Source organism: Numida meleagris, chromosome 1 (genome assembly GCF_002078875.1).
Source record: "Numida meleagris isolate 19003 breed g44 Domestic line chromosome 1, NumMel1.0, whole genome shotgun sequence".
NCBI classification, from domain to species: domain Eukaryota; kingdom Metazoa; phylum Chordata; class Aves; order Galliformes; family Numididae; genus Numida; species Numida meleagris.
This window is the reverse complement of record NC_034409.1, coordinates 135,831,081-135,853,372: the sequence shown is the minus strand read 5'-3', so window position 1 is coordinate 135,853,372 and position 22,292 is coordinate 135,831,081. Positions and strand designations below refer to the sequence as shown.

The 22,292-nt window shown below is 42.7% G+C and overlaps 1 protein-coding gene and 1 non-coding gene across 2 annotated transcripts in view; one reads left to right on the top strand and one right to left on the bottom strand.

Moving 5' to 3' along the window:
- The window catches only part of MYO16 (myosin XVI), a 363,109-nt gene extending 344,738 nt beyond the window's left edge, over positions 1-18,371 (bottom strand). Inside the window, exon 1 of the mRNA XM_021415119.1 lies at positions 18,131-18,371. The gene's annotated coding sequence lies outside the window, so the exon portion shown is untranslated. The remainder of the gene's footprint in view (positions 1-18,130) is intronic.
- On the top strand, positions 21,291-21,363 carry TRNAV-CAC. Its single transcript has one exon. It is a non-coding gene; the product is annotated as a tRNA-Val (tRNA).

Sequence of the window (22,292 nt, the reverse complement as noted above, 5' to 3'; positions counted from 1 at the left end):
CTTTCAACTATTAGTATGTAATTCTACATACAGAAGATCTGCATATTGTTCTTCTTGTTTCCCTTCCCACTTTCTGCCTGTTCAGAGCTTGAAGACAGCACCTTTTGCATTAAATCATGACCAGGCCCATTAACATTAGGAAACCATCCCCATTAAAGCAGCAATATATTGATATGCAAACGCTCCACTCCCAGAAGCTTTTTTCCAACACTTCATTACCATTTTTCACTGCTGAACCATTATATCCTCCCAAAGCGGGTTTTTATTGTTCAGTTTCCTCACTCTACCATTACTGACACAACAAAAGGAGGGGCAATTGCAGATAAATCAGCCAAACTTCCCATTGGGCTCCCTTCTGCACCACTGCCATCTGTGCCTGCCACCACGCGTGCTTCACCACAATAACGCACAGGTTGTTGGCAATGGTTTTGTGGCTGTCCCAGCCCGGTACCTCCACTGTCTGCCTTTGGATGCACATACGCAAGGGAGAGATTTGTTCCAAATAAGCTGAAGGTGCACAGCTGATGCCCTTCTCCTCGCTGCTCATCACCTGGTCCTTACCGTGCGATTTACAAACTACAGACTTCAAGACCTGAAAGGCAACGTGTCATGTTTTCAATAGTCTGCTTACTCCCAGAAATACTCCCCTGACATAAGATAATCAGATTAAACCATTTCTTTGGCAAAGAATAACATTTCCAAAGAAACAAAAAAGCAGGAAGCTTAAATCACAAACAAGGTTAGGAATATGTGATCGTTTCCTTGGACTAAATTAACGTTGGCAAAGGACAGAATGAAATATTGATCCATGTTTCTGAATTAGCTTTCTGAGCTTCGCAATCACCTTTTCATAGCTGTGAACACAGCACAGCAGAAAAAACTGATCATCACTCATTTCACAAGCTGAGCCACATGATCGTTAATGGTTGAGTTGTTAATTAAAAATGGTAGCAGAATCCCAGATTAGTCCCATCTTTATAAGAACACCATTAATAAACCTGTTTTTCAATTTAGGAAACATCATCTCTGCGTACAGTAGCCACTGTGATATTCCTACAGTACTTCATTCATTACCTTGACAGGTTGCATCACTTAGGCCATCCACAGGAATATATTTCAGCAGCTTACAAATGCTGTCTGTGTTTCCATACAGAAACCTCACATGCACAATGTCTCCTTTAAGTCTTACATCACCGTTTTTGTAAACCAGCGGGCACAAAAACAAACCCACGAACAACACACTCACAATAGGTTTTCTAATTTATTATTTGGCACCAAACAGACAGACTGTTTAGCTAAGGAATTCTCATCTTGTTATTCTATTTTTTTTACCAGTCAGATTTCAGTGCATGTAAAATGAAAAAAAAATTTTTCCACAAACATTCAACCGGAAAACAAATCAGGGTCCAGTACATCTGTGTCCTCAATCCTCCAAAATTCTATGTTACAATACAAACATAAGCATGTAGAACATAGTGCAATAGCTTATTTATTATTTTTGATTTACCATGCAATGCATCAGTAACATTGACATGACCTAGCCCTATCTTCTCTCAAGTATGGTATCCCAAGGTGAACACTTTCTCTTTCGAAACACAGACAGCCAGTGTCACTGGGAAGAATGCTCTCCTCAGAGAAGCCTCAGAAAACTGGTAGCTGAGAGGGGATTCCTTTTGAAAGTTTCCATATCTATTAATCAATGTGACCAGCACTCACGAACTATATACATATGCAAATGTATGCATACATATATACACACACACATACACACACACACCTCCCATCCTTCAAAATTAAAAAAAAATATTAACTCAGGGACAGAAACCACAAATGTACAATGAATAAATGACCAGCACACCAAAATGCTGACGTAGCAATACCGCTAAAATACGAGGGCTGCTCTGAAAGTAAAGCCTCCCATTTTATTATGTTATTCCATGGTGTCATCCCATGGCAGACCGTGGTGGTATAGCAGTAGAGGTTGAACCTCCCTGCCAATATCCCACTACAGATGGTAGCAGAGGGGCAGACTGACACAATGGTGCCTGATACTGAAGTGCATATGAAACAAATGTGTGTCATTGAATTCCTCCATGCAGAAAAAATGGCACCCACTGACATTCATCGACACTTGCTGAATGTTTATGCAGACCAAACAGTGGATGTGAGCACAGTGAGACGGTGAGTGGTCTGTTTCAGCAGCTCACCTTCACCGGTGCAGATTTCTATGAGCATGACTCTTGTTCATTACTAGTGAAAATGCATAGCTAAGGTGGTGACTACGCTGAAAAACAGCATTTTGTAGTTGAGAATTTGCTCTGTCAAATAATGTTACAATGCTCTTTGCATGTGTTATAATTTCCATGAAAATAAACAGGAGGCATTTCACTCAGAGCAACCTATTGAAACCTGCCTTCACTAGACAGAGTCATCAATGGAAGTGTAAAATAGTCTTTTTGGCTAATATTCAATCAGCCTTCAACTATGAATTGCTAATAACTGTGAATAATAAATTAATTCCAAGACTGAAGTATACAAACATAGAGAAGACTGATGGATGGTTGCTAAGAGGCCTGTTTCAGAAACAGGAAATAATCTTAAACATTTTTTTAATCCACTATTGCAAATCTTTAATGAAAACTTCACTATTTCCTATTTTAAGTATACAGAAAAGGAAGATTTAGCAAATAGTGACAAGAGCAAAGAGTGAGAACCAAGTGAAGAACAGACAAGATTCTTCTTCTGTACACTGTTTTTAAGGAGATGCAACTGATCTCCTTTCAGTGTTTGTCCGATGTGTATTCTTCACACAAACAAGTCAGTTATTTTACAGAAAGCCCTCGCTATTTTAAAATTTTTGCCTCCATTTCTGAGAACAAAATTTCTCATTCCCTCAAAAATATATGACCAAAATCCTGTCTTTAAGAACTTCTGGTATGACAGCTTTGGTCATGATGGGATATCTTATCTATAAAAAAAAATTCTTGTTTCTTCAGGACTCATAACATTTTACCACCCCTCCCCAAGCCTATCTCAATAAGTTACACATCAGTCCTCTTACACCACCAAAACACATCACAAGAGAAAAAGGTCTCTAAGCATTAATCAACAGTTCCCTCACACAGAGATCTAAACGTGAATTAAGTAAAACTAAAATGAGACACTTGGGAAGCAGAAGGAAGGAACCTGTCTTTATGCTATATGCGTACAATGCAGCGCTTCTGCTTTTAAAACAATCTTTACTGAACCCAATTTTAAACTAAATATAAGCTTTGGAAGTCTACGGGCAAGAAAATACACAAATTCAGTGTACTTCCACAGAATTTTCAACTATATGCATTAGAGAAAAAATGGAAAATCCACAGAAATAGTATTAGAGTAAATAGACTTTTGAGATCATCCCTTTGCTTCTAGAACTTGGTATAACAGCATTCATTTACAGTGGAGCTAAATCAAATTACACCAGGAACAGTGTACATCACTGTAATTTTGCTGACACTTGCATCCAACGTGAGAACGAATGGCTTAATCCCATCACGAACAGAATCCTGTACAGTTTTAAGTGCTGGCCAGAAAGCCTGGAAGAAATTGAGAGAGCTGTGACAACGAGCCAGAGCCATACAAGTTTGAAAGAGAGTTGTGTACGCTCTGTTTGTAATTGCTCACATGAATTTTGTCCATTCTTGTACCTATAGCAGCAAAAGGTCTCAGTAGAGCAGTAGTCTGAGTAGAGATCTAAGATAGTACAGGGCAATTTTTGTGTACACAATGGGGAAAAGGCTGGACCAGGGAGAGATTTGGCTATTTGGACATTAATGTCTGCAATCTGGAGTACTAATACCTGCATGAAAAGAAAAACTTTACTTCAGTTGCAAAGGTATTGCCACAGAATTCAATTCGGCAGTTCATTCTATTTTTAATGGATTTTGCTTGCTATTTTCTATCACGTAGTAGGTTATAAAACAGTTCACATGGTTGTTTTGCAAAAATTAACAGCATTATTATGTTTCAGTGCTTGCAATTAAAACAGGGAATATTTCCATACCACTACAATATATGCTATTAAATGATATACTAAAGTCTTCTTTGTGCTTAGAGAGGAGAATAACCAGGATACTGAAGAGACCTTATTTAAAGAGGGAAAGCCTTTGCTTCTTTTGAATTACTTTAAATATACAATTTTCTTTGTTAAGGAGATACTGAATAAATTATACCAGTTAATGTGTTTTTTAGAAGGATTCAATATCAGATATTCACAGACAACATAATAGAGTAAATCAAGATCAACGTGATGTCCCACAAAGGATTAACAATTAAGTCTAAGCTGCAATACGCACAAAAACAGCAGATTGCAGAAAAAATTCTGACTGCATAGCTGAGGTTCCCATTTGCTTTGAAACCATTAGAGAAAATGCCTCAAAAGGCAGAATGCATCAAGCAAAATGCATCTTGTTTTCCAAAATAATGTTTTAATGCTGTAATTTCTCACAAAATTGATATGTATAGTAACACATCAAAAGGATAAAGATGCATTAAACACACATCCATGGAGATACAAGAGTATTGCAGTTTGACTAGCTGTGATGCCATAGAAGACAGATACTAGTTCACCTATACAGGGTGCAATTAGGAAGGAAGATTCAGGATTATCTCCATTGCAAATACAGCCACTGTGCAACTTACGTTGCCAATCAATATAATTTTGTCCTCAATAAATGAAATTTTTATCACATAATTATATTTTTAAATACATTTAGTCTTACTATTCTCCAAGTACTTAAAATAATTTTATTCCATTTTGAATTAAGCATGATCACAAACTGGTAGAATTAATACTTTACAAGGAAAGTCCAAGAGTTTAATGACTGCATATTAGCATGGGCTCAGTGCTTCTAATACTGCCTGAAAAGGAGTAAAAGGAAAAATGTGTATTCATTTCAGTGTAGTGTTTTCTTAAATATTGCAGACCGTGAACCTTAACATTTAATAGATATTCTTCATCTGAAAGTTCATCTGTAGACTGTGGAATTTTATATTTATGTCTTGGTAGTCCGTAGATTATTGTCTACATTATTGTGGCAGGTTGACTTTGGCTAGCCGGCAGATGCCCACCCAGTTGCTCTGTCACTCCCACCGAACAGAGCATGGAGGGAGAATAAGGTGGAAAAAATCACAAGTCTAGATACAAGAAGACCTGTTACTATCACTGCCAAAACAGACTTGACTTACGGAAATGTAATTTGACTCATGGCCAATTTAGATGGAGCGGGATAGTGAGAAACAGTGACAAATCCAAACCATCTTCCTCTGACCTCTCCACTCTTCCCAGGCCCAGCATCACTCCTCCAGTTGCAGTTCTTCTACTTCCCCTGCTGCACTCCAAGCAGTGCAGGGGGATTGGGAACTGTGGTTGTGGTCAGTCCATAACAGTTCCCTGCTGCTGCTCCTTCCTGCTCGCACTGGGTACTGTACTGGGGTCACCAAAGCTGGTTGTAACTCACTGTGTCCCGCATGGGGCAGACTCCATCCTCATATCACAGATGCCACCCACACGGCCCCACTGCTACCAAACCTTGCCACCTACAACCAGTGTAATTATTTACTGACACACAGGTTGTTTCAATATAACATACCAAAGTATTCAATTCCTCAGTCTCCCATAGTAAGAACTTATAGTAAACTGCAGCTGTTTGGCTTTAAGAAATAAATTAAGTTCTTCCATGAAGAACCTCCAAGGAAATTCCCAGTGTGACTGTGTACAGGTTGTCCCAGGTGCAACAAAATTCACAAAGTTTTAAAAACAATAAAGAGTTCCACAAGCTTTGATGTTAGAGTGCATTCTAAGGCAACCGAGCTCTACACCATGCTTGAATGTAGTACAGAATTGAATAGTTCAGCTGGAAGGGACTTTCAGAGATCACTGAGCCCAACTGCCTGACCACTTCAGGGCTAACGAGAAGTTCCTGCATGTTACTGAGGTCGTTATCCAAATGTCTCTTGAATAACGGCAGGCACAGAGCATCAGCTACATCTGCAGGAAGCCTGTTCCACTGGCTGACCACCTTCATGGCAAAGAAATGTTTTCCAGTACCCAGTCTGACCCTACCTTGGCACGGCTTTGTGCCATTTCCATGTGTCTTGACATCAGTTCCCAGGAGCACAGCCCAGCACTTCCCTCTGCTTCCCCTCCTCAGGGAGCAATGAGATCATGTCTTGGCCTCCTCTTCTTCAGACTGTACAGCCCAATGTCCTCAGCCTCTTCCCACAGGCCATGCCTCCCAGCCCTTTTATGTTTACAGTCAATACACAAATTGGAATAAAGGCCTTGAAGAAACATTTTTATTTACACAGTAAACAAAATGCATATGAAATATAAAAATAGATTAACATATTCATTGTGGAGCTCTAAATTTGATACATAAATTCATTAGGGAAGCAATAAACACATTGTATAAATTAATTACTTTGTGGTTATCCTCATTAAATGCTACTTAATGAGTTAATAAGCTTGAAAAGCAATGACAAATTGCTAATGTAGAGGATTTTTCTTTTTTTTAAAAAGAAAAGCATCACATTGACGGAATGCTGCAGTTCTGGATAGAAACAAATAAAATTTAGGACAGCTGGTCATTTTATCTTATAAAATTCACTAACAAGTACATTTCCATACAGAATTTGGAAATGCAGACTTTACAAAATTCAACTGCAGAAGAGATTCTTGCTAAAGTTTAAGAACCACCTACTACTTTAAAAAATATATATTTGTAACACAGGATGACTTCAAGATTCTTTAGAAATGTTAGGTTCTGCTAAATAAAAATGATAGATACATACATACATACATACATGGTCACTCCAAAAGTAATGCCTTCTGTTTCCATGGAAACCACAACCACTACAAAGAGCGCAGTACCACTATCTGATAGAGCACATTCTCAGCCACAAAACACTATTTTTGAACATAGTCACCACCATTAGCACTGCATTTCACTAGCAACGAACAAGAGTCTGCATGCCACGCTCATGGAAATCCGTACCAGCAGAGGTGACCCACTGTTGCTGTCACCACTGCTGAAATACAACACCCACCACCTCACTGCGCTCACATCCACTGTTTGGTCTCCATAAACATTCAGCAAGCATCAATGCGTGTCAGTGGGTGCCATTTTTTTCTGCATGGAGGAATTCAGTGACACACCTTTGCTTCATACGCACTTCCATGTCAGACACCATTCTGTCATAGTGCCCCTCTGCTGCCATCTGTCACACAACAACAAAATGTAACGGAATACTGGCAGGGAGGTTCAGCCTCTACTGCCATACCACCAACATCTACCTTTGTAGATATGCATAGACAGACACACAAAAATATATAGCAATGCTTGATAATTATGAACAAGCTTTCGTGACTTTAATGTCTGAGTATGACAAACACGCAGGCACATTGTCAGAGTTAGGAATTGGGAAGTTACATCCCAGAGGCTGAGCAGCACTGGCGGAAGGCATACCCAGCACCAATAAATACTTTAATTTTTGTGATGGAGTATAAGCATCCCAGAATCGGCTAAGCTCTATCATTAGCATGCTACGGGAGACTGAAATGGTGGCCCTGCTTGTCATGTCACAGGTGTACACTGCTTACGCTTTCATCTTGTAGAGCACACAGGCTGAAAGAGGTGTTGGTCTCTGTTAAAATTTAAACACAGAAAAAAGCCACATAAATATGTTTTTCACTTGCTCTCTTTCCATGCCATAATATATATATATGCGATAGAAGATGGCATGCTGCATCCCACAGTACATTAGTCATACTGATATTACAAATACCTTCACTCTAAATTAAAATATAGCCCGAACACATCTTAAATACCAGCCACATCAGTGCATTAACTAAGCATGGTTCAGTGAATGCATCAATTTGCAGTTCTCTCACCTTCCCAGGACACATACAATTTGCAGTGAAACTACCAGTGTAACCTTGAATAAAATATTTAAGACAATCTTGGATTATTACACGCTCAAACAATTCCTTAGAAAAGCTCAGGATATTAATCCAAATTTCCACACCCCTTAATCTGACTGTTAACTCCTTAAAACTAATTTACACCAACAAAATCTAACTTTCCTTTGCAGGAACATATTAAAAAAAAAAAAAACCTGAAGCAGTTTCCAGCATCCTCCATCATGACCACTAAGATCTCTATATGAGCTGACAGCATGAGAACTCTTTTTAAACAAAATTCAGAAGAGGTCAGTTAAGTATCAAGGAATGCTACTGTGTTAATCTTGCATCACCTAAGCTGGGCTGCATTGCTACAACAGCAGTATTAAGTCCACCAATGAAAAAAATTCTTAAAGTACACAAGAAGGCACATGCTGATAGAGAACAGCTACCAGCAATTCTTTCTTTCAGATAAATAACCCCGCAGCTATTGTTTCATCAAACCTTGAGTTCTTTTAAAACCTAACTATTCTGTAAACGTAACCGTGTCCATCAATCACATAGTCTTTAGACATTTTCAATTGATTTTGATCACTTAAGGCAAACTCACAAAGGATTTGAAAGCCACAACACAACTAAATGCCATCTCTATGACTGGATCAAAACATCTATTAAACAAATGAAGACATCCTCATGTCCTCAGCACTTCTGTGCTGAGATTTTGCTAAGAAGACCGCTAATGAGAATAGCTCTACTCTACTCAACATTGTTCAAGAGGCAGTAACAAATTGTCCCTAGGTGGTTTGTAAAGTTACAGCAGGAAGAGTCACGTTGCTTAAGGGGGCTATGGAGAGGAGGAGAAAGAAAAAAAAAATCTTTGATCCCAGGCTAATTACTGAGATAACAGCAATAAACGACACTAGAAAAAAAATATTTAACGTGGAACAAGACTAACCATTTATCTCAGTTACTGTTATTCTCTGATAGGCACTCATTCATGCCCTAATTTTCAGTAGTCATTCTAATACTCTGAAAGAATCATTTTGAAAAGGAATTTAAGTGCAGTTTGAGGCAGAAGAGCCACAATCAGTCACTGCCTGCATTTTCAAAAAAACAGACAGGAGAGTCACAAAATGAAGGATGGGTGGTGCGGGCTGAGATTGGTTTTCTTTCTCTTTTCCTTTAATGCATCTTATCTTATTATCTCACTTCTGAACCATTATGCCTGTGGAAGGGAAGAGGAAAGGTCATCAGTAGCCAGTGGCAGCACCAGCTGGGAGCTCAAAATGGCACTTGCAGTTTTCAGCTGTCAGATGCTGCCTGAAATTTAACAAGTGCCAATAAGGAATGATCTGCAAGCAAATCTGTAGCTTTTTTTTAAGCTATCAAGGATAAATGAAGGGTTCTGAGAGCAATTTGAAGGCTATTATATTATTACACTTCTACACAAAGTATTTCAATTTATTCAGTTTCAGTGGTTTCCAGGTTAGCACAACTCCCACCTACATCCCATACTTAAATACCAAAGCGGAAGTGCATTGTATTATGCCTGATCTGCTCCCTGTTAAAATTCCCTGATCTCTTTTCCCTCTTTTTTTTTTTTTGTGAGTATACTTCATAGATAAAATGAAACCAAATAAGATTGGTCATTTTTATTTACTCTTACGAGTGGTAACGTGAATTGCTCTTATCTACTAACAATGATTAAGCAAAGAATGCTGCAACAATACAGTGAAGATGTAGAAAGCAACACAACTACACTAATGCTTTCTAGCCCCATCTACACAATGTTTTTGATTCAACCCCACGCTTTTTGTCTATGACTGTATTTTTGGTGACCTAGACCTGCCTTTCCCAAGCAGCAAGCTCCGCCCATGTCTAAACTCAGATGGAATTCACAGACATGCTCCCAGCCTATCAACAGGATGAAAAAAGGAAACAGCTTCGTCCACAGCTGCAAGTTCAGCAAATGCACTGCAACAGCAGCCACAACATTGCTGCCCTTCCTTTGGAAGATGATCAGCTAATATTTAAACACAGACATAGAAAGACATTTGGGCCCAACCCTTAGGCATTCCCAAATGCCAATCCATTTAAGAATACAAGTAACCTTTCAGAATACACAAAGCCAGCCTACCAGTGCCACAGGACTCTTCCACCATACACAAGATGTCCCTGGCCCCGGCACAAAAGGGGACAGCACATTAAATCAAGAGCAAAGGGACGTCTACCATGGAGATGAATGACCTGCAGTTTTCAACTGGGTGTACGTTTCTATGATTTCCAGACCAGATAAACCACTGCAAACAGCTCCAGCATACTGCCACAGCCCAACATCCTCACAAACCAGGGAGACCACATCTAACTGCCATGCCAGGTCACTGTTTCATGAAGGGCTGTGCTGTGCCCATACATGGTTTGACATATCCACAGACAACCTCAAGGGAGCAAGTGGCTTTATCCTGTAGACTAGCTTTACCCTTCCCTCCCTCTGCTCCCAGTTTGTCTTGAGTAAAATTCCTTCCCGCTCAATGGCACTGAACTGACTTCTCTAAAATCCTACGTATTTTATTTAAATCACAGTTTTTTTTAAATATTAAGATTAGCTAGTCTAATGACCACTTACTATATACAGCAGAAATCCAGAAACTGAATTATTCTTAGCTAATGAAACTCCTCTGACTTAAATTATATTTGCTATCTCATTTGTCCCTGTGGACACAGCCTAATTTCCCCCTGCTCTTCTCACATCTGATAGACGTAAAGCTTTTGTGGGGCAAGGACTGTCATTTATTATATGTCTAAATGAGACCTAGGCCACAGAAGCCTGAAGGCTTTGAAATGTTACTACAATAGCAAATAATGAGGACAGTTGACTGTTCTTTCTAGTGGATAAGACTTGCAGTAGCTATATTCTAAGCTAATAAGGAGAAAGTTTGAAAGTAGTATTCTCCATTCTTGGAAAACTGTATAAGAAAAATAGCAGAAAGAACAGAAATAGAAAGCCTAGATAGGAGTTACACTAACAAACAAGCACACGAATAAAAACCATTCAACCTATTAACCTATAAAAACTAAGTCTCTGGGGATGACAGTTGCCACAAATCAGCTTGGCTTCCTCAGCCTTTATTCACTGGGATGGGATCTCCCACCCTGATGAACAGCCTACTGTACACTAGAGCACTCTGCAGCTCCTGTGTGCTGTTCGTGCCAATATTTCCATTCACAGGCGGCTAAAGATTAAGTCCGTAATTGTAGAAAAGATCATTAAATACCAAAGCCTCACTTGATACAGAATTGGAGTCCGTGATGCCATCACCATCCCCTGACCCCTCTGCGCAGTAAGCTACAGCCACCATTGGGCTCTTCACAAGAATTGCTTGCACCAAAATCCAGCTAGGTTTGACACTTGGGAGCACTTCCAAGTTCTTTCTATCACAGGCATGAGGGGGCAGTTAAGGGCAGAAGACCTCCCAGGAGAGCACTAGAGAAATGTCACAAGCAGAGGAAGCCGGAGACTTGGCAGGGCCTGTATCCATACTGCTTGTCCAGAGCAGGCCTTGCAGCAAATTAGGCAGCCAACAATGCCTTTTTCTCCCCCGTCCCTCTTCAGAAGGAACTACTTCACTATCTCTAGTAGGGATACTGAATTAATTAGCATATGTGCACTGCAAACAATCAGGAAACTTGAACCCGATACTAAATGAAAACCAAAGTATTTGACACTAAAACATTCAGTGTGAAAGAGTGAAAGGGGTCAAGAAAGTACTGGGCCACTTGATGTCCAAAAGCAGTGTCTGTGGTAGGAAGTGGAAGCAGAGAAGAGTAGCTTGCAGTGTTTTTTGTATCCCTTCCTTTCTATGGCTGTGTTGGCACGCAGGGATGTAGACTAGCATGTCCTGCTGGGAAAGGAAGAGATGTGACAGGACTGAGGAATCACCAGCGCAGGGCAGGATCTTGCACTCTAGACTCCTACTGCCTTTTCGCTAAATGCACATCCACACTCAAGCATTCCCCAAGCACAAAGCGGGCCTGCTGAAAAGTGAACCCTTTTGTTGTACAAAAACAAGCAAAAGATTAGTTTAAAAGCCTGCTACAACTGTTGTGCATTGAAGACAAGTGACAAGGTTTTAGGCTTAATTGCTTTATCAGTCCAATAAGGGAATAAGATATTCTCAGCTTGTGAGCTTGTTTGTTTCTTTTTCAGCTACATCAATTAAATTAATAAACAGATCTCTCTCTACAGACCTTATTTATACTGTATTACTCCAGACTGGTTACAAAGCTCCCTGTCTCTAAACACATTAATACCTAGCATTTAAAGAAACAAAATGATTAGGTTTTAGTTCAGCAAAGTATGCATTGCCTTCCAGACCTAAGAATTCATCATATTTATGAATTTCTGACAAGGGCAAGCCTACTTACCGAAAGCAAGAGAACACCTGAGAGACCTTTTATGGAAGTGAAACTTCTAGGAGCACCTACTTGATGGCCAGGATATCTTTTGCCAGGTTCTCTGCCCATCTGAACCATACATCATAGACTAACTGGAATCCAGCTACAAGGACAGCTTTATCCTTCTAAGGCCACAGAACATTTTAGAGTAGGCTTACAGCTGCTCCAAGTTGCACCTTTCTATCTATATATATGAAAGGCTGCCTTGGCTGCTATAAACTATGAGAGCCCATGGCCAGTACATCTCGATTATACTCTGAGTTCTTCTCACACTTCAAAGGCCAAAGATAACTGTGGTAGAAAGCAATTCAAGAATGACTCCTGCACTAGTTATATCTGCATTATATCTGAATAGAATCTGATCCTATAAATGAGAACTTCAAAAGCCAGTCATTTGGGTTGTGGTGACTGACTGTATTAAGTTTCTGTAAACGTTTGGCTCATCTCTTTACCATTATGTAAAATTAGAACAAATATTACTATTTCCTTTTAGACATTACATTCAGAACCTTGTCACAGAAATAAAGCTCTCTAGAAACACTGGAAATTAGTGGTTCTGGTTTCCTTAAGGGTATATTTTCCATAAGATGTCTTACTCCAGTGCTAATTACAAAATTAGCAAGAAGCTTACGAGTAATTAGACTGGGGTGTTAAATCACTAATGTTCCTTAAATAAAACTCCTAATTAGGACATGGTGCATATATATCTACAAGCTAGATCTGACAAACTGCCCGAACTGTCCTTTTTTGCTAACGTCTAGGACACCGTGAGGGAAAGGAAAGGCACCCGCAGGACCCTACTCAGGAAGGAGTTCTCGTTTGACTCGTGCAGGTACAAGCAAGGATTCCTCTGCACACACACTCCGGCTCCAAAACAGACAGAAATGGCAGACAGCATCATGGCCATACACTCACATACCAGAGGGTCATTCATCTCTGTCTTTCAATTGCTTAGGAAGCCTGGGCACTTGGCTCTTATTACGTTTCCGTGATGGCATTTAGTTGCTGATACCATAAAGACATAGAACCATCAACACTACCTGGTCCTCTCTCCTCCTCCATGGTATTTCTCAGACTAAGATAAATCTAGTAGGATAGATGGGTTTTTTTATTACATCCAATAAAGCAGCACTTGATACAAAGGCATCTCACTTGAGAATTGATCCACAGTTAACTACCACAGTACAAACAGCAACAGTTGTAACTACTTTACAGTCTATTTAGCTGAGACATATTTAACTGCTTCCAAAAAAAACACCTGTATTGACATTCCACACATCCTGAAGACAGCCTTCCCAAACATTATGCATTTTATTCTAGTCTCAGATGAAATCATCTGTGATCACAGAAAAGCAGATGCACAGATTTTTTTTTTTAAGATATCAGAAGAAAAAAAAAAACAACTGTTCATTAAAAAAAGCTTTTCACCAATTTATTTCCACTTAACATCGCTGCGTGTGACAAATGAGCTTCTGATTCTATCGAACATTTTGCTCCTACTTTGACATCGACCATCATAAAACTAATTGTGTCTTCTGAACCATAAGCAGTATCTGTCACCTGGATTTTGCCATCTGATGTTGTACTAATTGCAATGTACAGTTGCATGCATCCCTTGCATCACACTTCTGGGACAGAGGGAGCTTCCAGTATCTCACTAGGACTGAAGTCACACTGCTCAACCACTTTTGGGCAAATTTCTGAGCAGCCACTCCTCACTGCCAGACACATCCACATGTCAAAGGCAGCTGCGCCATGGGCACCTAGCCATTGTCACTGCTGGGGAAAACAATGCTTGAAGTGAGGTGCGGAGCAACATCCAAACTAGATAACTGTCAGCTGTTTTTTGGAAAGATTTATATTTCCTCTTTCTCCAACCAGCTCCATTGAGAGCAGCCCAAAACCATCACCAAAATCAGCGTGGTTACCACAGTGCCTATATGCAAGTCAACACGGGTGTCAGCCCCACGCTGCTCCCCCTCTTTCTGAGGCCACTGAAGCTCTGATTTGAAATCATCACCACACATATGCAATTTCAGAAAGGGACAAGCCAGTGTCAGCCTAGCTGGAAACAAGCAGCTGCTTCCCTCTGTGTGACCCAAATCTCCCAGTTATTTCAACTACCCTGAAGATATTTACCTGCGAGACCGCATTGTTGGGATTTTTTTTTCAGTTTATAATTTAACATCCCTTTTTGTTTAACACTACAGTAATTAACCCAGCAAAAACTGAGTATTTGCTGCATCCACTAGAAATAAACCACAATCACACTCTTCCTACAGCCCTAAGAATTCATACAGCACAAAAGACTGCTGATGGTTTTAAACATTACTCTTCTCCTACCGCAACTTCTAGCAACCTCAATTATTTTCCAGTGGATACACCCAGCCCCCTCTACTCAAATATTCATTAACACTGGAGATGACCAGAGATATTCTGCCTGAAGCAGGGCACTTCGTCAGAAAGTGCAAGTTCTGCTGACACAAAAGCCTTTCTCAGAATGGTACGGCAAATCATTTTTGGGAAAAACAAAGCACAGTAACACAATGGCCACGTTTCAGCTAAATCACCTGGTAGCTGAGACAAAGGTTCGCCACAAGCAAAATTTGAATCCTGGTCCTGCAAAGCTTTCTAAGGCTGTTTCCCAGTCCCAAGAGGAACTACGGTCTCTAAAGGTGCACCACAGACCTTTCCAAGGTCTCAAATATTCCAGGGAAGAGAATATCATAACCAAACACATGTCACACTTACATTAACAGGTTTAGGGAGTAGGGGTAGCAGTATCTTACAGTAAAACATTTAGGGAGAAGGAGCAAAAATCAAAATGTGTAACCGAACCCTCCTCTTCTGTGTGCACAGTAAGACTGACCATGAATCAGAACACAATATATTAAAAATTACTTGACAAAAAGGCTGTGTCAATAGCAATATATATATTGCTGGGGATGTTTTTGTTTTTTTTTCTTTTTATTGTGTAGCATGTCTCTAAGGAGCTAAATGAATTAATAGCTAGACTTGGCAGCACATGAAACCTTAGGGAAAATTAACAGATCTAAGTGCAAGGGCTAAAGTTAACTGTTTGCCAGGAATGCTTTTGCATTGTATTGATAATTTTTATGTCTTCTCCTCCCCTCCCCCTTCAGGAAGATGCAGCAAACTGTACTTCATATGAAACTGGCAGAGTCTTAAACCAGCAGGCTTGGCCCACAAAATGGCAAGTGTCTCCAGCAGCTGTTATTGTTGACAACATGTGACAACATGGTATTTCCAGATACCATCAACAGCATCCCCAATTATTGCTAATTTTGTGCAGGATTACAGCATTTTCCTCTGTTCATTAGCTACAATTATCTTGGTAACAGCAGCAGAAAGAAGATGAAGTGGAAAAAAGAAAAGAATAAGTGGAAAAATGCTCACAAACACCTGGATGAAAAGATCATTCACATTTGAAGAACATTTTTTGCTACATCTTGCAATTAAACAAAAACTGTGGTGCACATCTGTTTTAAACTGGGTTTTTAAGCACATTTTCTATGAAATAACCGATCAAATCATACTCTGAAATAACCTGTTGGTTGAACAACCAGGTGAGACGAAACTGTAACCAACCTTGTTAGAGTGTCCCACTTATTACAGGCGCTCATTTCACGATCGTTTTGTTAGTTTCCATGTCAAAGCTCAGAGATCATTCCCCTCCAAAAGAGTTAAAATGTGGTTGAAGCTGTCATTCAGTCAAAAACGTTTTAAGATGGCTTTAACCTAGATGGTTATTTTCCTTGGTATGACACCCTACATAAGCATGGTATTTTATAGATACTTTCAAGCAAAGATCTGAATTTAGCACTCAAATGTTGTTTTACAGGAGTGCTTGCCAAGTGCTTTTCATCTCATTATGCTGGTTTGAAATAATGGCACTACTTAAAGTAACATCATGCTAGCATAAAACGCAAGAGTGATTTCAAAGCAGCACAATAAACCACTGTTCCATGATGGTCAGTTGCCTCAACCAACATTACAAATTCCAAACCACTCAAGCTCCATTTAATTCCTACTGTCCAATTTAAAAATATACTATGCCCAAGACACACTTACTGAAATCAATTTGTATGCTACACCCAGTTGGAAGTATTTTGATCTCTCAATTAGAAGATTTTGATCATTTCTCACTTTCCACATAAAACACATGTTCTGCGTACTGTACTTCAAACCCTATTGCTACTGCTTGCTACACTAGTCAATAATCAAGAGATTGAGCTCTCAATGAACAAACATTATAACAGACACAATATACAAAGCCAGTTTCAGCCTGGAAAGTTTCAGTTCTGGTATAACCTGTGTAACACCAGACAAATTGCTTCCCCTCTGTTCCTTCCTCTTACAAATTGCTTGCTGTACCTATGTCATCCCTCCAGGCCATGGACTGGCTTTCTCTTTGTATAATGTGATTTACAGCTGGGATTTCTTGAATGCTACTGTAACACAAAATCACTTTAACAGTTCAGAGCTCTGCTCCACCAATCACCCTAATCCCAGCCTTTACTGGTGCTGTTAATGGCATCCCTGCTGCTCCCCAACAATAGTCCAGCCAAGAGAACTTGTCCCATCGCTCTGAACCTTCTGTACATATGCACATTCTTCCTCCCCCTTGGGCCACATCTCATGCACTGGCAACAAAGTCTAAACTTATTTTATACTCAGCAAAGGTGATGGTTTTTCATCCAAAAAAAACATTCCTAAAGTAAAGTACTGCCTAAAAGGTTACTGCATCAGCACTGCCTGCTCCATTTTGGTTTAAAACACTGATGACAGTGAGTGTAGCCAGCACAACTCTTGGAGAGTGCTCCAGAGGAGAACATGGTCTCATAAAGATGAGGGAGTAGAAGAGAAGGGACCAGGTCCGCCTGAGCTTCCACCCAGAATCCAGCCCTGCCCAGAGTCCCAGGCTGGGGCCTCAATCACCTCTGCCCACTGCAAGGGCTGACACTGGCCTTGGCAGCACAGGTCTTCCTCTTAGAACAAGAAGTGCAAAAGTTTCCCACAGCAAAAAAATTCACAGCGCAAACATATAAATCACATCACCCTCCTCTTCTTCCTGGACGACCCTGACATGGCATCTTACAGAGGGAAGGAGGGTAGGGCCATTTTCCCTCAACGCAACCCCCCATAGCCAGCACTCCCCGCACCTTGAGGACGGGGCTCCAACGGATGCAGCCCCAACCCCCAGTGACCGCAGCTGGGGCGAGGGGCCCCAGCCCGGCACGGGACCTACCTGGTGGAAGCGAGCCCGGAACCCAGCACTGCCCCTAAACTCCCTTCGGAAGGCACGTTTCCTCAAATCCCTGCGATGGAACCGACTGACGCTACCGACGAGAATCGGTGTCGATGAAGAAACCCCCGCCCCACTGCCCGCCGGCCCCGACGCGCGAGGGAGGGCTCCCCCAGCCCGGGACCCCTCGCCCCCCGCCCGCACTGGGGCAGGGCTGGCGCCGGGCTGGCGGGGCGTGCGCGCACAGAAAATAAATACAGACACAAATAAATAAACGTTAAAAGAAAATAGGAAAAAAAAAAAAAAAGGAAGGGGAAAGAGAAAAAAAAAAAGAAAGAAATGAGGGGAAAAAAGAAAAAAAAAAAGGAGAAAAAAAAGAGCATGCACACACCAACCACACTCGCGCAAAATCACCTCCCCAGCCGTGCCTCCTTCACAGGGACTGTGCTCCCCAGCTTGGCACTCACCTCAGGGGAACGCAGCCGAGGCGCAACCGCCTCTCCTCCAACAGCGCTTCCACTTTCTCTCCGGGTCTTCCTTTGCAGCACCGTGTGCCCGGCCCCTCCCGTGCCGCTCCGTGCCCTCTCTCCCGGCTGCCACTCGCCGCCGCCTCCCCGCGGTGCTCGGCCACAGGAGCGGGCGGGAGCGGCCCCTCAGCGCCCCGCCCCGGTACCTGCCCGGAGCCCCCGCCCCTCTGAGCCCCTCTCTCTGTGCTCGGAATGGACCCGACTCAGCGTGTCGCGTCTCCGCTTTTTCCTTTTCGCTTCTTTAATTTTTTTTAATTATTTTCCCCAAGTTCATTGTCTGCCCGTCTCCGTCAGCACGCTGCCTGAGGGAGGGGGGCAGGGAGGCTGTTTGGGTTGGAGGAGCCCCGGTGGAGTTGAGCGCCAACAAAGAGCTGCTCGGATTCCCCGCTGGCACCTAATGCCCAACAAAAGGGAAACGCTGAGAATGTCGTAATTATCCCCCCGTGTGATGGAGGCAAAAACAACACTTGGTACGAGGTTTGGAGTTTGATGATAAATGGCAGCGGGCATGCGTCTGTTCCTGCCCCGGTGCTGTAAGCAGCTCACTCGCCCTGCTGCTTGTGTGCTGTGTGTGTGCTGGCACCAGAGGCAGAAAGCTTGCAAACAGCATAAAGGCAGCGCAGCCATAAGTCCCTGAGGACAGAGCAGCCTTTTGCTGGCTGGTGGAATGGTGAAACTGGTGTGAAGGTACGTCACCCACAGGTGAGAGCCCTGCTTAACTCCTGGCTAAAGTACCTATACATCTGTGCAGTCATTTTCCAGGGTTACCTAAAGCCCAGGTGTAAGTTTACTCTTCATTTGTCATAAACGGTGCTCACAGGGTGATGGCACGCCTGGAGGTGGGCAGTGTGAGCACCCTGTCCCCCTGTAAAGCTCAGTTGTGACCCTGCCTGCAGATTCACTCAAGATTTTTAGAGAAGCCTGATGTGCTGGTCACACACCTGACCACAGCTCAAGCTTCACACGGAGTTTTAGAGCCCCACCACCTGAATATTTGATGTCCCTGTAGTCAGGTTAAATACACAGTTCACATGAATCCTCATGGGGGGAGGGTGCTCTGCCCTGTGCCTGGGAGCTGGAGGCACTGCGCAGTGGGAGTCAAGGGGTCACAAGGCCTGAAAGAAGGAAACAAGGAGAGCCCAGTCTCTAGCTGCACGCTGGGAGGCTTGGTTAGGAAGTATGCTTCCAGGACAGTCTCTGTGTTGGTGGTGTTCATTACAGGCAGTAGAGCAGAGACCCACATCCAGCTGGATGTTCTACGTGGTGTCCTCTGGCTCCTTGACAGTACTTATGGCTACCTTTGTCCTAGCAGGCCTCAGTGGGACTTGGGACCACACCAAACATGGATTAGAATAGAATCCTAGAATCATTAAGATTGGAAAAGACCTCTGAGATCATTCAGTCCAACCGCCAGCCCATCCCCACCATGCCCACTAACCACGTCCCTCAGTGTCACACCCACACACAGTTCTTGGACACCTCCAGGGATGGTGACTCCACCCCTTCCCTGGGCAGCCTGTGCCAGTGCCTCACAGCTCTTTCTGAGAAGATATTTTTCCTAATATCCAGCCTGAACCTCCCCTGGCACAACTTGAGGCCATTCCCTCTTGTCCTGTCACTGGCACTTTCCCAGAGAGCAGACTGAAACCTTGGGCAGGGAGTGCTGAGGAAGGCCTGCAGTGGCTCTATGGCTTGTTGGGCAAACACTCTAAATAATCAGCTACTATGCAAAAGGCAGGTAACTTCCTTCCTGTGCTTGATAAGCAACTTTCAGGCATAAGATCTGTCATTTCCTATTGATTTCCACTCAGTCCAGAAAGACCGATGCCTTGGTGGAAAGGATCTCCTGGCAGCCTTTCATGGTGCCTCTTTCCTTTGGCTGGCCAAGTAATGTAGGCTTTCACTCTGAGGTCACCTTCCCTGCTTTGGGGGCTGGGCATCTAAAATGGAAACAAAGCAATAGCTGTATAAGCTCTCCAAGGTCAGGCACACCACCTCCGTATCTTTCTGTAGTTCATTTTATTTGACAGTACCCTGTCTGACCCATTAGATTATCACTTCAAAGCAGTCATATCAAGCCAAACAGAAAACATTCTTGGTGTTCCTGCAAACAGCAACTTTTTAAAGTTTATTTACCAAGCTAATTGTGCTGAAAGTCATGGAGGAGGCTCAGGTGAGACAAAGGGTAGAGGAAAATCCCTGCCGGCTGAAAGGCTTTCTCGCAAGTGAGAAAGCTGAAAAAGTTACAAAAAAATCAGAGCGAAATGAATGGGTAATTCACTTGTGGTTCTTGGGAGAATAGAAACTAGTACTGATAAGGAAAAAAAAAATACAACATACATGCATCTTGACACTTGCTGGTGTCTAGGAGCCTTGAGCAAAGCACGGAAAAGCTGAGATCATAATAGAGACCCCAGCGGAGAGCTGGCTTGCTGCTGTCACAAAGGGCTTGGAGCTACCTGCTGTCCTAAAGGTGGCAGTCCTGCTCCTGACGCTTCCTCTGTTGGAGCAAATAATGGAGCAAACCTGATAGAAAACCAACGTTTTTTCATGGCTACTTTTATCTTCTTGGACAGGGCCTGAGCGTCGGCACTGGGCAGCTGAGAAAGGAGCAGAGAGCAGCTGCAGTGCTGGGGCAGGGGCTGGGGACGGCTCTTTGGGCAGCCACAGGTCTGACTGAGCCATCCTGCAAAGTTCCCCTCTGGGGGAAGAGCTCAGGAGAGAGCATCTTAAATCTTGTTCCTCCTGTGTATGCTATGTAACTTGCACGGCAGAAATGGACTGTTAGAGGAGGAGGGACTCTGCTCCTAGTTAGGACACCAGCAGGCAGAGGGAAGACCTCATGCATGCCTGAGGAGCTGTAGAAAAGTTTTATATGACTTTAGAACAAAAGTATTAACTTGGAGTGAAAGCTTTGTAAGAGTGAGGCGAGATGAAGCAGTGGTGTTAAGCGCATTTTTTCAAGCTCCCGTCTGAAGAGACGTGAGGTGAGCACTATTCCCGGTCTGTGCGCAGTCTCCCGCGGAGGCGCTTTGGCGGAGTGGATGAAACCTTTAGAAGAACGTGGGGGTGGGGCTGAAGCAGTGGCGGGAGTGTGGGTGTTTCCGTAGTGTAGTGGTTATCACGTTCGCCTCACACGCGAAAGGTCCCTGGTTCGAAACCAGGCGGAAACATTATTTTAGCCTCAAGTGTTGTGGCTGAGCTTAGACAATCCTAGCTGTGTGTACAGACGGGGAGAACACTTTGCCAGCAGCCCTGCGGAAAAGGAGAAGGACTTGGGGGAATTAAAAACCGGACGGGAGCCCGGCGGTGTGCACTTGCAGCTGAGAGGGCCAACCATGTCCTGGGCTGCATCAGCAGAGGAGTGGCCAGCAGGGAGAGGGAGTTGATTCTGCCTGTCTGCTCTGTCCTTGTGAGGCCCCATCCGGAGTACTGTGTCTAGGGCTGGAGCACCCAGTGCAAGAAAGGTGTGGAGATGTACGAGCGGGTCCAGAGGAGGGCCATGAAGGCGATCAGAGGGATGGAGCACCTCTCCTATGAAGACAGACACGGCAGCTGGGCTTGTTCAGCCTGGAGAAGAAAAGGATTCAGGAAGACATAATTGTGGCCCTCCACTTCTTTAAGGGAGATTATAAATAGGAGGGAAACGAACTTTATACGTGATGATCTGATAGTGATCATACAAGGGAGAATGGCTTTGAACAAAAAGAGGGGAATTTTAGATTAGATGTTCAGAAAGAGTTTTTTACTCAGAGGGTGGTGAGGCCCTGGCACAGGCTGCCCAGAGAAGCTGTGGTGCCCCATCCCTGGAGGCATTCAAACCCAGGTTGGTTGGGGCCCTGGGCAGCCTGAGCTGGTGGGGGCAGCCCTGCCCACGGCAGGGGTTGGGGCTGGGTGGGCTTTGAGGCCCCTTCCAACCCAAACCATTCTGTGATTCTATGATTCTATGAAATGTATATTCCTTCTTTCATTTATAGTTATGAATCTAAATTACTATTATAACCTGCAAAGAAATTATTGCTGCTTGCCACTCTCTTCGAGCATGTCATTATATATCCATTCGGAATTAGAAGGAATTTGAAATTATTTTGAGCTGTCAATC